This window comes from Cyprinus carpio, chromosome A25 (assembly GCF_018340385.1).
Source record: "Cyprinus carpio isolate SPL01 chromosome A25, ASM1834038v1, whole genome shotgun sequence".
NCBI classification, from domain to species: Eukaryota; Metazoa; Chordata; class Actinopteri; order Cypriniformes; family Cyprinidae; genus Cyprinus; species Cyprinus carpio.
This window is the reverse complement of record NC_056596.1, coordinates 15,337,236-15,351,896: the sequence shown is the minus strand read 5'-3', so window position 1 is coordinate 15,351,896 and position 14,661 is coordinate 15,337,236. Positions and strand designations below refer to the sequence as shown.

General features: G+C 34.9%; 1 long non-coding RNA gene across 1 annotated transcript; it reads right to left on the bottom strand.

Moving 5' to 3' along the window:
* On the bottom strand, positions 1–1,757 carry LOC122135626. Its single transcript, XR_006153629.1, has 2 exons — positions 1,338–1,757; positions 1–530 (listed from the first exon to the last, which is right to left on the bottom strand). It is a non-coding gene; the product is annotated as an uncharacterized LOC122135626 (long non-coding RNA).
* Between the last annotated feature and the right edge of the window lie 12,904 nt (positions 1,758–14,661).

Here is a 14,661-nt window from a genome sequence, read left to right as displayed (position 1 = left end):
GTTTGTTGAGAAGCTTTATTGAATGTTGCAGCAAACACAGCAGATTGAAAGATCAGCCAGTGCTTTGACACTAGAGCTCTCTTTCAGTATTGAGTTGTAAATGAATACAGCTGCAGCACTAGACTCATGTGAATCCTGCCTGACACAGGACACTCAGATACGCTCATCTTCAGGAGAGAGCAGCGCTCACTGGAGAAACATCAGCACTGCGAGCGACTAACAGCGACTCTTTTGGAACGAGGCCTCATGAGGAGCTCCATCATGTGTTACTCTGCAGACATACAGCTCTCCCTCTTCCCAGCGTGCTTTGCTGAGGGTCAGGACACTACTGCGGCTGTAGCGGCCATCCTGCTCGCTCTCTGCGCTGGTCACAACCCCCTCGGTGACCTCTGAGCCGTCCAGTGTCCAGCTCACCAGCGCCCCCTGTGGAGAGTAAGAGCTGAGCAGGCAGAGCAGTGCGGCTGAGTCTCCAGAGATCTGCAGAGAAGAGGGCGGCAGCAGAGACACTGAGGGCTTCACTGTGGGACCAGCTGCAGGAGACAAACACAACACATTCACAAACACAAAGAAAACACACACCCTGCAGCTCCAGCACTCTTCTGCCCTGCAACATTCACATCATTTCAAACGTGACTTTCAGCAGCAGACGTGTGGAATGCGCAGTAAAAATCACAACAATCTCATCATTCATGTTATTCAAAATTAATCATAAAGTTCTTACATATACAATATACAAACTACACAATCACTATATACATATTATACTACATAAATAAAATTCATAAAATAAAATTAAATGTACAGACACTGCTATAATTCCAGTATAATTTAATATCGTCATAAAGTTCTTACATTACATCTTACTTAAACTTAAAAATTTTTACAGACTCTTGTTTTTATTTTTTTTACACTTTTCAAACTGTTACAATGCAAATTATTTCATAAGAGTTCAAAAACATTTCTAAACATTCACATATTTTGTATTTTGTCTGTTTTTTTTTATGCACAATATGAGCAAAAGAGATTTAAAATCTTTGAACTACAAAAACTATATTTCCATCCTAATGACAAATCTCTTTTTTCATGTGTAATACCTACAATAAAAAATGAACTTTATATGATCAGTTTAAAACTAAATGAAAATAAATCTGTGATAAACTGATAAAACTCAAAGTGAGACATTATGGAAATGTGTTTGGACAATAATTGTTTGCTGAGTATATATAATTAAGTTATTTTGAAGCTCTTATGGTGACAATAAAATAATTTCAATTAAACATTAAAAATATATAAATTTCAATAATTTTGTACAAGACCGTTAAAAGAGACAGACTTACCGAGCACCAGTTTAGTTCCTCCACCGAAAGTCAACCCACAGTGATACAATCTAATGAAACACTCGTACAAAAACCTCTATTCCACTCGAGTGAACACAAACTCCAGCAGAGAGAGAGAAACAACACTTCAACACACTGAGAGCAGAAACACCTCAGCTGCTGACAACACTCAGTCATTTAGTTTGACAAAACGCTTTTCAAAAAGTAAGAACAAAGACAAAATATTTTCAAAATATTTGTTATTGCTTGATAAACAATAGTATTCTTTTTCATAATCAGTGGAAGAATTTATTAATGCTATTAACTATAGACATGATTCAGTTTGAATTCATATTCTATAGTTCTCATTAATTCTCCTGTCATCTGTTTTTATATAACATTTTTTTTAAAGAAATATATTTGATGATTTGTCACCTCTGACGTAACCTTTGACCTCTTTCATCATGGATGATGTTATGAGTCCTGATGATCTTCAAATTCTAAACAATTTTGATGAACATTGTCAATTTAGACTCATATGAACTGATTATAAACAATTATGATCAACAGACACATTTGTTTAAAGTTTTAATCTGTCACCAAAAAAAAAAAGTATCTGGCCTTGTTGTGAATCTCCAGCTAAAACTAAAGTTTTAATCTGTCACCATTTTTAACAGAATGTTTCCTGTCCATTTTACATTTTCAGGCTCACATGAGGATTCATGATAGACAGAGTGACACCATGAACTCTGATTAGAGATTTACAGTCAGTCCTGATACTTTATGAACAAACTCACAATTCAGTCTCTTCTTGTAGAGGTGTTGGTTCATCTAATAGAATTTATAGAATAATATATTCTGTAACTCTAGTCTAGTATATCAGTCTTGTAGCAGCTCAAGCTGTTGTGAATCCTGCCCACTTCTTTGCATCATCAGCACATGCTTCAGTGCTCTGAGTGTTTATAGTGCTGTGAGTTTAACACTTCATGACTGAGAGCAGAACAGAACACAATCTTCATCATCACACAAGACAAAACAACAACAATGAACAACATCCTCATCCTCATCTGGACCCTCACACTGTTTGCTCAAGGTTTGTGTAGTAAAATTTTAAACAATGATTATTTATTCTCTGAAGTGTAAAATATTTATCATTTACAGTTGTTTCTTAATGTTATTCTTTGTTTTTTCTTTCAGAGTGTAGAGGACAGATCACTGTAACTCAGAGTCCATCAATAACAGCAGCTCAACGAGGACAAGAAGTCAGAATAAACTGTAAACCAGCAGTAATGTGTATGGTGGTAATGAGTAACACTGGTATTTACAGAAACCTGGAGAAGCTCCTAAACTCCTCATATATGCTGCAACAAGCCGTTACACTGGAACTCCATCTAGATTCAGTGGCAGTGGATCTAACAGTGATTTCACTCTGACCATCAGTGGAGTCCAGACTGAAGATACAGGAGATTATTACTGTCAGAGTTTCCACTATCCAAACAGTAAAGCTGTGTTCACACAGTGATAAAGAGTCGTACAAAAACCTCCGTCAGTCAGAGTCACAGTGACTGCACTGATACAGCTGAGAGATACTGCAGCTGCTGATGGGAGGATGACAAACAACACAATGACAATGTTTAGCAAAGTTTAAATAATAATTAATGTGTTAATTTATTTATTAATAAATTAAACAGATTTACAGGTAGTTATGAGATTGTTTATTTATTTAAATAAGAGTTAGTGCTTGCACAGAGATTTTTGATGTGTTTTCAGAGTGGTTTCTTTTACCAGAGATCATGGGAAAAAAATAAAATTAATAAAAAACAACATACAAACTAATGAGATTGTGTCTTTGGTAAAATCACAGCCGTGCTGATAACTGTACTCTGCACACTGATCATGTGATATTGTGGCAGGATGAAAGAAAACAGCAAAATACTTTAAAACTTTTAAAGATAACTTCAGCATGGATGTGTAACTCTAATAGAAATTATAGCAAATTATATTTGTACAAATAGCATTATCATCAGATGCTGTTTATTGTAAATGTAAATAGCAAAATCAAATTATTTAATTAGCACTAAGTATAAATAGTAGGATAGACTAACGCAGTACACAAAAGTTTATTTTTTAAATAATAAATAAAAAGAAAACTAGATAAACAACAGAAATAATACATTGTTGTAATGTATTGTTTTGTATTGTATTGTTTTGTTTTGTTTCTAAATATTTAGACAAACTTATACTGATGTAAGAGCCCCTTTTTGGATTTTTCCTCTGCATTTAATAGAATTCAAGCTGATATCTTTGTGTCAAAACTTGTAAAACTGGGTGTAAAAGCCTGATCTGATTCAGATGTGCTTCTTTTCAATCTCGTCATTGGTGGTCAAAACGAATGAACGAAAGTTGGAGCACCTCAGGCCTGTTTCAGTTCTGCCATACTTTTTACCTTGTAGACAGATGACCGTCATACAGACAGAACTAATCGATATATCTTATAGTATGATGATGATACTGTGTTATGTGACTTGGAAAGCCCTGAATTGCACCGAACAAGGGTGACTGAATTGGTACCGTGTTGACAACACCCGTGTTATTACAATTCAAAAATAAATACATAAATAAAAGTAATGACAGATAATATGTTCTCGTGGAAATAACATAGAGACAGCATGTGTAACACAACAAGGCAGGTACTTTATTTTCTTTTTCATCTTAGGTGCAGGAAATAAAAAATATTATTTTATTTTCCTTTATATCTATGACCATGAGTGCTTTACAGTACTGTAATTCCATTTGGTACATAAATAATAAAAAAATGTTCAAAAGACAAAAGAGCCTATTGAAAAGGTACATGAATTAGATTCTCATAAGAACCCCTTAAAGCTGACCAGTAATATTCATAATGAATTTGTTCTTTTACCATTTAATCAGTGATACAATTCCATTGAGTGAGACTAAAACACTGTTTTTGCATCAAACTGACCTAAAATTCAATTATATATCATATATCATATATATCATATATCATATCATATCATATCATATCATATCTCATAATATTTATTAAAATCATACATGGATGCTGCCTTATTCTGAGCTCACTCATTAGTGTACCCAAAGCCGACCCCTACATCTACTTCAAACCATATCTGCCTGTAGTAAATATGTTCGCTTTTCATTTTTTATGTAAAGTAAACACTTTTCTGAGCTGAAAGGTGGATTTGAACTTGGGTCGGTCTCGTCGTAAGCTTTATCCACTGTCTTTACTCTCAGAATTCATTACCTACATTCTTCATTGTGTCTTTTATAATTGTGTCTGGCTCAACCAGACAGTGGTGTTTAGTGTTAATAGCCAAGCCATAAATAGAGACTCCATAACAAATACTTTTCCAAGGTTAATACAGGTTTGAGGTGTTTTGTCTAGACACTCTCGTGTAATTTATTCCATCTGCTGGTGTTTTCATGGTTCATTTTGACAAAAGGAATCAAACATAAAGATGACTGAATGAACAACACTATTTGCCACTATGTGGAATACTGTATCCCACAATGCAATGTGCTTGACTTTGTAGTTCCAATATAACAAATTCACTGGCAGTAATTTCAACCTTGATTTTTAAACATTTGTAAACAGACAAGTCAAGAAACACAAACTTTGATATAAATTCAAAATAGCTATTAATTTGTGAGATTATATGGACTGCGCTGAATTACTGAATTCAGTTTTCAGCAATGTATGCTGTTATTTGAAACATTTGTTGATGCCTATTACATATCGTTTCGTTAATTCAAAAAATAAACTGGTGTCTTTTGTGCTCTGAAAGTGTTTATGTGAAAGTGTTTCCTTTTCAGGAAATATCTGTTTTAGGCTTACAATCAGGGTTAGGTGCTTCTACAACCTAGATAATCAGCTATCCTTTCCAACTGATTTTAGGAATAAATTAAGGGTAGGGTTAGGTTTAGGGGTAGGGATTGGGTTAAGTCTATATTTTTGGACAATAATGTTGATGCAGGATCATCAAAAGATGTTGATCCAGGATCATGTCTGTCTTGGTAAAATCATGGTGACCATAGTACATTATGGTACATAGGAGTTTAGATGTTCATCTCCTATTGGTATTTGTTTTTGAAATGAGTTTGTGGGAGATCTACAGTTTTCAGGTAGATTATTTAAATACGAGAGTCACTTTGCATTGTCAGCTCATGCTTCAGTGCTCTGAGAGTGTTTATAGTGCTGTGAGTTTAACACTGTTTATCATAATAACACACACAATGACTACAATGACATTCATCATCTTCTTCTTGATTTCTCCACTTCTGAGCTGGTATTGACCAATAATATACTGCCCACTGACAGTTTTAAATTGTTATCCAAATGTTTGGTCTTCAATCATTTCCTCTTAAAATGCAAACATTAGGGCTGTCAAAATGGCTGAAAAATTTTATACTATACTTTTATAAATTGCACAAAGCATCGGACATCTCTGGAAATGTGTGACCATTAGTAGCAATTAGGGAGGAACGACAGGGTCTGTGACATGTCAGAGTGGCCTGATCCCATGGAATACATTTTACATTTACATTTACATTTAATCATTTAGCAGACGCTTTTATCCAAAGCGACTTACAAATGAGAACAATAGAAGCAATCAGATCAACAAGAGAACAACAACGGTATACAAGTGCTATGACAAGTCTCAGTTAGTCTAGTACAGAACACGTAGCCAGGGTTTTTTTTTATTTTTATTAAGAATATGATAGACAAGAAAAAAAAAGGTAAGTGCTAGTAATAGTTGGTTAAGTGCAGGCGAAAAAGATAAGTCTTTAGATGTTTTTTGAAAATGAGTAAAGACTCAGCTGTTCGAATTGAGATCGGGACGTCATTCCACCAGCTGGGCGCAGTCCAGGAAAAAGTCCGTGAGAGTGATTTTGAACCTCTTTGGGATGGCACCACAAGGGGTCATTCACACTCAAAAAAATGAAATCTGGGTGTTGTTAGATCAAAATAAATAGAGCATTTTGAAACAAATAAAATTAATCAGTTTAAGGGATGTACACAGTTATTTTAAATCAGCCTGAACTAAATCCATACAACCTTAAAAGAGCTCAATTCATTTCTGTCGAAACAACGAAAAAGAATGATTCGAGTCGAACTACTACTTTTGCGCATGCGCTGATGACAGGAACTCCACGTGACCTCGTCAGTTACCGCGGGCGCCATCAACTTGGTGGAGTCCAGTCTATGGGTGGAATGCTGTAGAATTGGTAAGTTCAAAAATCTTTTATCATCTTTGTCTGCATTGTTGGAACAGAGAGTAAAAAGTATTTAAATCAGTCAGAATTCGACATTAAGCGGATATTTGAGCGCTTATTGGAATATTTGAACTACTCTATTAGTCACATGTTCATACTCGATTGAAACATAGTAAATTGATATAAACGCCTGCGTGTATGTAAGGTACATAATTTAGCATTAATGCGGTAGTCGCTTAGTTCTAACTCATGTTGTAAGTGTTATTTTGCTAGATTGTTTCAGTTAACGTATAATTTGGGCATTTCATTCGGGGGACTGTTGTTGAGCGTGCTGTAGGTGATGTAAGATCTGTACAAGTAAAGACGAGAACACTGCGAATTAATGTAAAACAAATTAACAAACAATGATGTCAATGTAAATACAATTATATGCTTGATGTAAATCAAAAAAGCAACCAGGCGGTGTGGAATACAGTATAGAGCACATATGTCACGTGACGATGGTCAAGACAGTGGATGCACGCGATGATAAGTGATTCCCTCACTCCTGTTACGTTTAAATTCGTAATGTTTTATAGTTATGATCTTAAACGTGATATTTATACTTTAAACTTATCACTGTGTTGTCTGTTGTAATTTCTACTGCACCTTATTGTATAACGCTTTATTATTGTTACAGTTGCTGTAATTAAATTTTTTATTTTACAGGTTTTTACAAGAGTTTAATTAACCGCATCCTATGCTTGGGTTTTAGTCTACTTTTTCACGTGGTAAGGTTGTATTAAGTAATGATCTTAAAGGGTTAGTCCAGCCAAAAATGAAAATCATGTCATTAATTACTCACCTTCATGTTGTTCCACACCCGTAAGACCTTCATTCATCTTCAGAACACAAATGAAGATCTTATTGATAAAATCTGACAGCATTCTGTCCCTTCATAGACAGCTGCACAATTGCAACTTTGTGTTATAAAGTTCATAAAGAGATCATAAAACTAATCCATATGAATTGAGCTCTTTAGTCCAAATTTTCTGAAGTGACTCTATCACTTTAGATGATGAACTGATTTAATTTAGGCTTTTATTCAAATATAAACATTGATCAGCAAACATATAGAAGCTCAACCGGACCTGGATGACGTGCAAGAACAAACCTCTTCCGGAAGCTCAAATGTGCAGAAGTTTATTGCAGAGAATGAGGTTCATTCTTGTGTGTTACACAGCACATTTAAAACTTCCGAAGAGGTTTGTTCTCAAGCGTTGTTCATTTTTGGTTGAGCTTCTGCTTTTGTTAGCTGATTGATGTTTCTATGTGAGTAAATCCTAAATTAAATCTCTTCATCAAGCGATCGAGTCTCAGAAAATTTGGACTAAACTGCTCGGTTAATGTAGGTAGTTTTATGATCTCTTTATGAACTTTTTGAAGTGTCAAAGTCTCAGTTGCATAGCTGTTTATGGAGGGACAGAAAGCTTTCAGAATTCATCAAAAAGATCTTCATTTGTGATCCAAAGATGAACGAAAGTCTTACAGCATGACATGAGGGTGAGTAATTAATGACAGAATTTTTATTGAGTGAACTTTCATACAGATTTTATGTACTGTTATACTTGGTTATCGATATGCTATGGTCGAATAATCAATGTTTTTTTGCCTTTTTTTAACAGAATAACAGCATAGACATGCGAAGAGAATGCATCCTCAAAGCACTGTGTGTATACTTAAATGAGGACTATGCTCAGCTGCTCAATGAGTACAATGTAAGCAAATGCTTTTCTCTTCTTCACTTTCATGTTTACGTTATGTTTTGTACGCTTGTTACAGGTTTCATATGTTTACTAGGGGTGCGTGGACAAAACAGTCCCTCTTTGTAAACTTTGTTGAATGCGAGTGCCGTATGCTGCTCTAATGTCCAGCCATGTACGCCCTTGCTATCTTTGTTTAAACTAAACTCATTTAAGCCTTGCTAACTTATACATTCAGGAGCAAGATGCGAAAGATAACTGTGAGAAGATTTGTGTGCGCTCATCCGAAGCGCGCACACGCTTTTTTCAGACAGCGTGCAAATACTGAGTTCTCTTTCAAGTCTTGTGCTTCAGTGGCCAAATTCATGTAAAAATTATGTCAACATGCCCATCTTGGCGATTATCCTAGAAAACATAGTCTGATATGTCTTAAGTGAATGTATATTAGTCGAGAAAGACATCGCATGTGTAACAGTATGTACTGGATCGTGAAAAAAAACTATTCCTGCTGTGTTTTTAATGTTAAATCAAACAACAAATGACAAAGAAATCACTCACGGCTCTTGACTGAATAGCTTTTGTAACTTCAATAATGATTCATCTTTATTTAATTTATTCAGTGAAGATAATATGCAGTGTTTATTTATATTTGATTACTCTATCCATTTTCTGTAGCTAAAAAAACTACTGTTAGATACCTGAAAAAAAAACTGAAAAGCACTGTTTATTGAATCTTTGCTCTACTGTATTTATTTGTAATGTTGCTTGTAGTTTGATTATTTGCTCTTATTTTCTTAATTTTTATTTGACAGTAGTCCTATGTTCCCTGAACATAGCACATACCGAACCGTACCGAAACCGTGACCCTAAAACCGTGATACGAGCCGAACTGTGAGCATTTTAAACCATTGCTCCCCTAATGTTTACTGTCATTATTAAAGATTTTTGTTCTACAAATGAAACACATTTTATTTGTTTTGCACAGGATTGCGACTGGGTGAATGCCAAAAAAGCCATAGAGCAGATGGTAATGGGGATCTACATCGTCCGATCCGAAGGACACCAACCAGGGGATAAGCCTGTGGACGTTGGTATCGTGATTGAAGGGACTGAGGTTCTCTGCTCTTTGAAGAACGTAGCTGTAGCAGTGGCCATGCTGTTTGGACTTACTTATACCAGAAAGTGTTCTTTTTAACTTGGATGGACAAAAATTTTCACCAAAGGTACAAGCCCTCAAGAACAAGATGCTGGAGTAGTAGCTGTGGCCTGCCCATTGAAATATCAATATTGTTCATCTTTCTTGAATGATATTTTTTTAGTTTTTGTTTTTCACTGGAAAAATGGTCAAATTACAAGAATAAAGAAAAACTTGTGATATTCACTTTGAGAACATTTTATTTGTGCATTAAATTACATTTTGATATACATGTCGTTAATTAAACATTCATTTAAAGTAAATAAAGTTGTACAATTAACTTAACAGTAGTAGTTAACAAAATATTTCTGGTTTTCTAAATTAAGTGATTAAGATTAATTGGCTCAACAAGATTAAATAGTTTACAGATAAATTCCAAAATATGATTCAAATGAAAATGATTTGATCTTGTTGGTTCAAGATGAATTTTGCTCTTGGGTTCAATTTGCCTAAATTAAGTTGAGACAACACCATTCAAATGTGTGGAAATAGGTGTCATAATTATATTAAGTTAGACCAACGATTTATTTTTTTGAGTGCACTTGCAGAGCGCAAACTTCTGGAGGGTGCATAAGATTGAACTAATGAGCTTACACTCTAAAAATTCTGGGTTGCTGAGTTGAGCCTTTTGGGTAATTTTTTTGGGTTATTTTTTCAGTGTTTGGGTAGTTTTTGTGTTACCCGGCTCCTGGGTCAAACGTAACAACCCAGCACCTGGGTCAAATGGAACAACCCAATGTTTGGGTAGTTTTTGTATTACTCAGATCCTGGGTCAGACTTAACCCAGCAGTTGAGTTATTTATGGCGGGGATTACTTCTCTTCTGGAAAGAGCAGTTCTTAGCGCCATCGAATTGACGCATTCGTCGGTAAAATACAGGTTTGTATACATTTTATTTTATCTATAAAATCATTACTGTGCTGAATATCGTTCAATTTTATGCAGAGCAACATACAGGCGCATGGTATGAATCACCTTTAACGAATGTCGCGATCTTTTCAAGTGATGGAAAAGCCTGATGCTTTGCATAAAATAAACGATTTTATTCATAAAGATACAGAATACACATATTCCCTCAGAGCTGTTTACTGTTTGTTTTTGGGCAGGTTATAAAGGCAATCACAGTATATTTCGGCTATGAGTGAAAGGCAGGGGGGCGGCCTCAGGCGTGATCAGTTCCCCGCTGAACACGACTCCAGCTCGGGTACGAGAACCAACGCGGTGCAGCGCAGTTACGGTGGAAACAGAACCACAGAGACTGGTTAATAACACGTAAATTACTTCTGTTTAACATTTAATTTTTAGTTTTATTGTTTGTTAAATGAGTTTAAATATGGGCAATATGTATAGTCTTTTAAAACGATATAAACAATGCTGTAAATGATAACCAGTGGTTGTGTGGATTATTTTAGAAAAATATAAATTAATTAAATCTGTAAACATTATTTAAGTAAAAAATAAGCTAGTAATTTAGTAAAAATGAAATAATAAACTTTATCTGGGTTAAATCAACCCCTTATGCTGGGTTAAATAAACAACATAATTTGCTGGGTAAAATTAACCCAAAATGGGTTCTATCCTATATTTACCCAGCCCTTGGGTTAATAACAACCCAAATTGGGTTGTTTTTAACCCTGTGTTTTTTAAAGTGTAGGTATGTTGGTGCCGTGCCAGTGGTCATCTTGTAGGCAAGCATCAGTATAGTGTATAGAGTCGAGGAGGGATTGACAAAGATTTACTGGGACATATGTAAGGTCTGTTGGGCAAATAACTGGAGGACGATCAGTGTGGGTGGCTTGGGTGATTTTGCTTATTGTAATTTTGGTGATTTTGTGTCCTTATTACAGGTTTAGCTGATTTCAGCTTCTGCCAGTAGGTCTCTATTAGATGAACCACACAGTGATCAGAGAGCCCCAAAGCTGCCCGTGGGACAGAGTGATATGCATCCTTTATTGTGGTGTAACAGTGATCCAATATATTTCTGACTCTGGCGGGACATGTAATGTGCTGTCTGTATTTTCGCACTTCACGGGAAAGATTTGCTTTGTTAAAATCTCCAAAAATGAATAAGAGAGAGTCTGGGTACCTATGCTCCATTTCAGTTATTTGTTCAGCCAACTGAAAGAGGAAAACTCCTGCAGCGAGTAGAAAGGTTTACAGTTTATGAAGAGTGGCTCTAAATTAGGGCAGCACATCTTTTTCAGAGTTGTTACATCTGAACACCAACTTTCATTAATGTAGAAACACAATCCACCGCCTTTGGTTTTCCCCGTTAACTCTGCGATGCGATTCCGCTCTGAACAGCTGGAAGCCCGGCAGATGAAGAGCGTTGTCTGGAATGGCTTCACTCAGCCAGGTTTCAGTGAAACACAATGAAGCAGAGTTTTAAAAGTCCTTGTTGATGCATTGAGGAGAAGTTGTTCATCTGCGTCTGTACACGCGTTTGAACAGCACTGCTGCATCTCTGACACTTGTGGCAGTCTATAGGAGTAAATTTAACATTACTTACAATTAATGCAAATTTTACTTTAGCAATTTCGGGTTTGTAAAAAACAAACAAACAAACAAAAAAATACACACATGAAAACACACACATGAAAATGCGCTATTGACTTTTGCACATTTTTTTCAGTAACTTTTTTTTCAGAGATTTGCATTTTGATGCTTATATTCAATGATGTTATATTCATAGTGTACTTTTCAGTAATGCAGACATAACTGAAATTTTCTACAAATTGATAAAAAAGAGCTCTGCCATAGCATTTCAGAGATCTTTCATTTATTATGTATTTTGGTCAAGATACATGCTGCTGTACTTTTTTAATGTACTCTAGCATTTTATATTTATGTTTAATCATTTATGTTTAATGGTTTTTGCAGCTTTTATACCATTTTAATACTGAAAAAATAAACAGCAAAAAAATAAAATAGTAATGCAAATCCAATTCAAATCAAATGAAAAGAAAATGCAATTTTAATGAAACACAATAAAATTAAAATAAAGTATTAAAATAATATTTTAAATTATAAACAAAGAAAAAATCTTGACCATGGGCGCATCAGGTACTCACAGGCAAAACTATGGGTGCTCCAGAAAGGGAACAAAATATTAAAAATAATAGGTGGATCCTGTTGCATCTATTGATGAAGGTTTGGAATCTATGAGGTACTATTTAAAATCAAGATCAAAACATGCTCTGCCTCCCAGTGATTTTATTGTGCGCCTGACAGAATGGACTTTTTTGTTGTTGTTGTTTTTGTTGTTCAAAGACTGCCTGCATAGACAAGAAAAAGGTACTGCAATAGGAAGTTTCTAAACTACGAAAATTAATTTCTTGGTTTATGTGAAGAAAGATTTTTGTACTCCACCATTAATGTTTTTAGAGAGAAAATTTTTTGGTGGGGATGTCATATAGATGATATTTTTTATTTAATTTAATTTAATTATTTTTTTTTTTATTTATTTATTTAATTTTTACAGGCAGTGAGAGAGTTGCTGGACATCCGTGCAAATATCAAGAAATTACAATTTGAGACTAAATTGTACGAATATTGGATTTTTTTTTATTATTATTATTCAACCATCAGAAAGGAAGCACAAGGTAATCTTCATACTTCTGTCTATAGAAAACCTACTGATCGAAATACTATTCTACATGAAAAATTTTCATCGTCCGTGGTTTATTAAGAATATCATTCTCTGATGAGGATTTTAGGTGCAATCTACTATTTAGACAGCAGTTTCAACAAAGAGGATATAGTTTGTCAGTATTAAAAAGAAGCTCATGGTAAAGCCCAGTCACTGAAGAGGGAAGAATTGTTGAACAAAAAACAGAAACTGAATGCAGGGGTCCTAATAACAAGTTACATGTTGTAGAAGTGACACAAATAAACAGATTATTTAAAGAAACGTATATTTTACAAGTTGATGAGACTCTAAGAGAATTTTTTAAAGAAACCCCTAGTTCTACTTTTAAACGTGCCCCAACAATAAAGAACAAATTGTTTAGGAGTTTTCTTCCAGCATCAAGACAGGAAACATGGCTAAGATGACCAAAAGGCAACTTTAGCTGTGGTCATGGATCGGTCGGGCCTGGGCATGGGTAACTTTTGAGGTCTGATAGAAATTATGACATAAGCTACAAAAATAAGGGTATAGGCTCACATGGGTTAATCATTAAAAGATCACAATCTTGATTCAAACACACCGATCTTATTGCTATGACAATGATTCCACTACGTCTATTAAACATTTGAAATCACAATCACATCAGAATATTTAAATCTGCTGATCCAGAGAGAGCGGCACTCATTGTGTAGGCTTTATGTCTGAAACAGCTTCACAAACAGTCTACATTTCTGCGTTGCAAACATTAACGAAAGTATTAGGATAAAAGTTTATAGTCCAGATATAGACTCAAAATGAGAAACTGATCTTTGGAACTCATGTTACGCTTCAAATATAGATTGAAAATGTTACATTATGCCAGTAGTGACCATTGACTGTTAAAATGCATTTGATGTCTAATTCATTCAATCAAGAGATTCGTTCAAAACAGTTTTTAAGAAGTCTAAGTGAATTAGCCTAGATATTATTTTGTTTTTGTCTAAAGTTTTATTTTCAGAATCGTGGGAGAACCGTGATCAATTATCCAGAGCCATAGCTTAATAAATAATGTGGTGTGTTTAATTAGGGTTGAATCTAAAGTCTTCAGGGCTCTGGCCCTCCAGGAATTGAGTTTGACACCCCTGCTCTATTGTCTCACACACTGATGAAGGCCTGCTTGGGCTGATACACGTTGGTGTCTTTTTAAAAGATATGTTATTACAGTGACACTGGAAACTGAAAATGTTGCATCCACACTGATAGATCTCAATATAAAGACTAAGACTAGTGTCACATCAGCCAGTGCAACAACAAATGAACAAAACTAATATTTTACAATTAAGCAATGCAATTATCTGTAAATGGTTTAAAAACATTACTGTGAAAGAAAAATATTACAGTATTAGTTGTAGCAGCTCAAGCTGTTGTAAATCCTGCCCACTTCTTTGCATCATCAGCACATGCTTCAGTGCTCTGAGAGTGTTTATAGTGCTGTGAGTTTAACACTTCATGACTGAGAGCAGAACAGAACACAATCTTCATCATCACA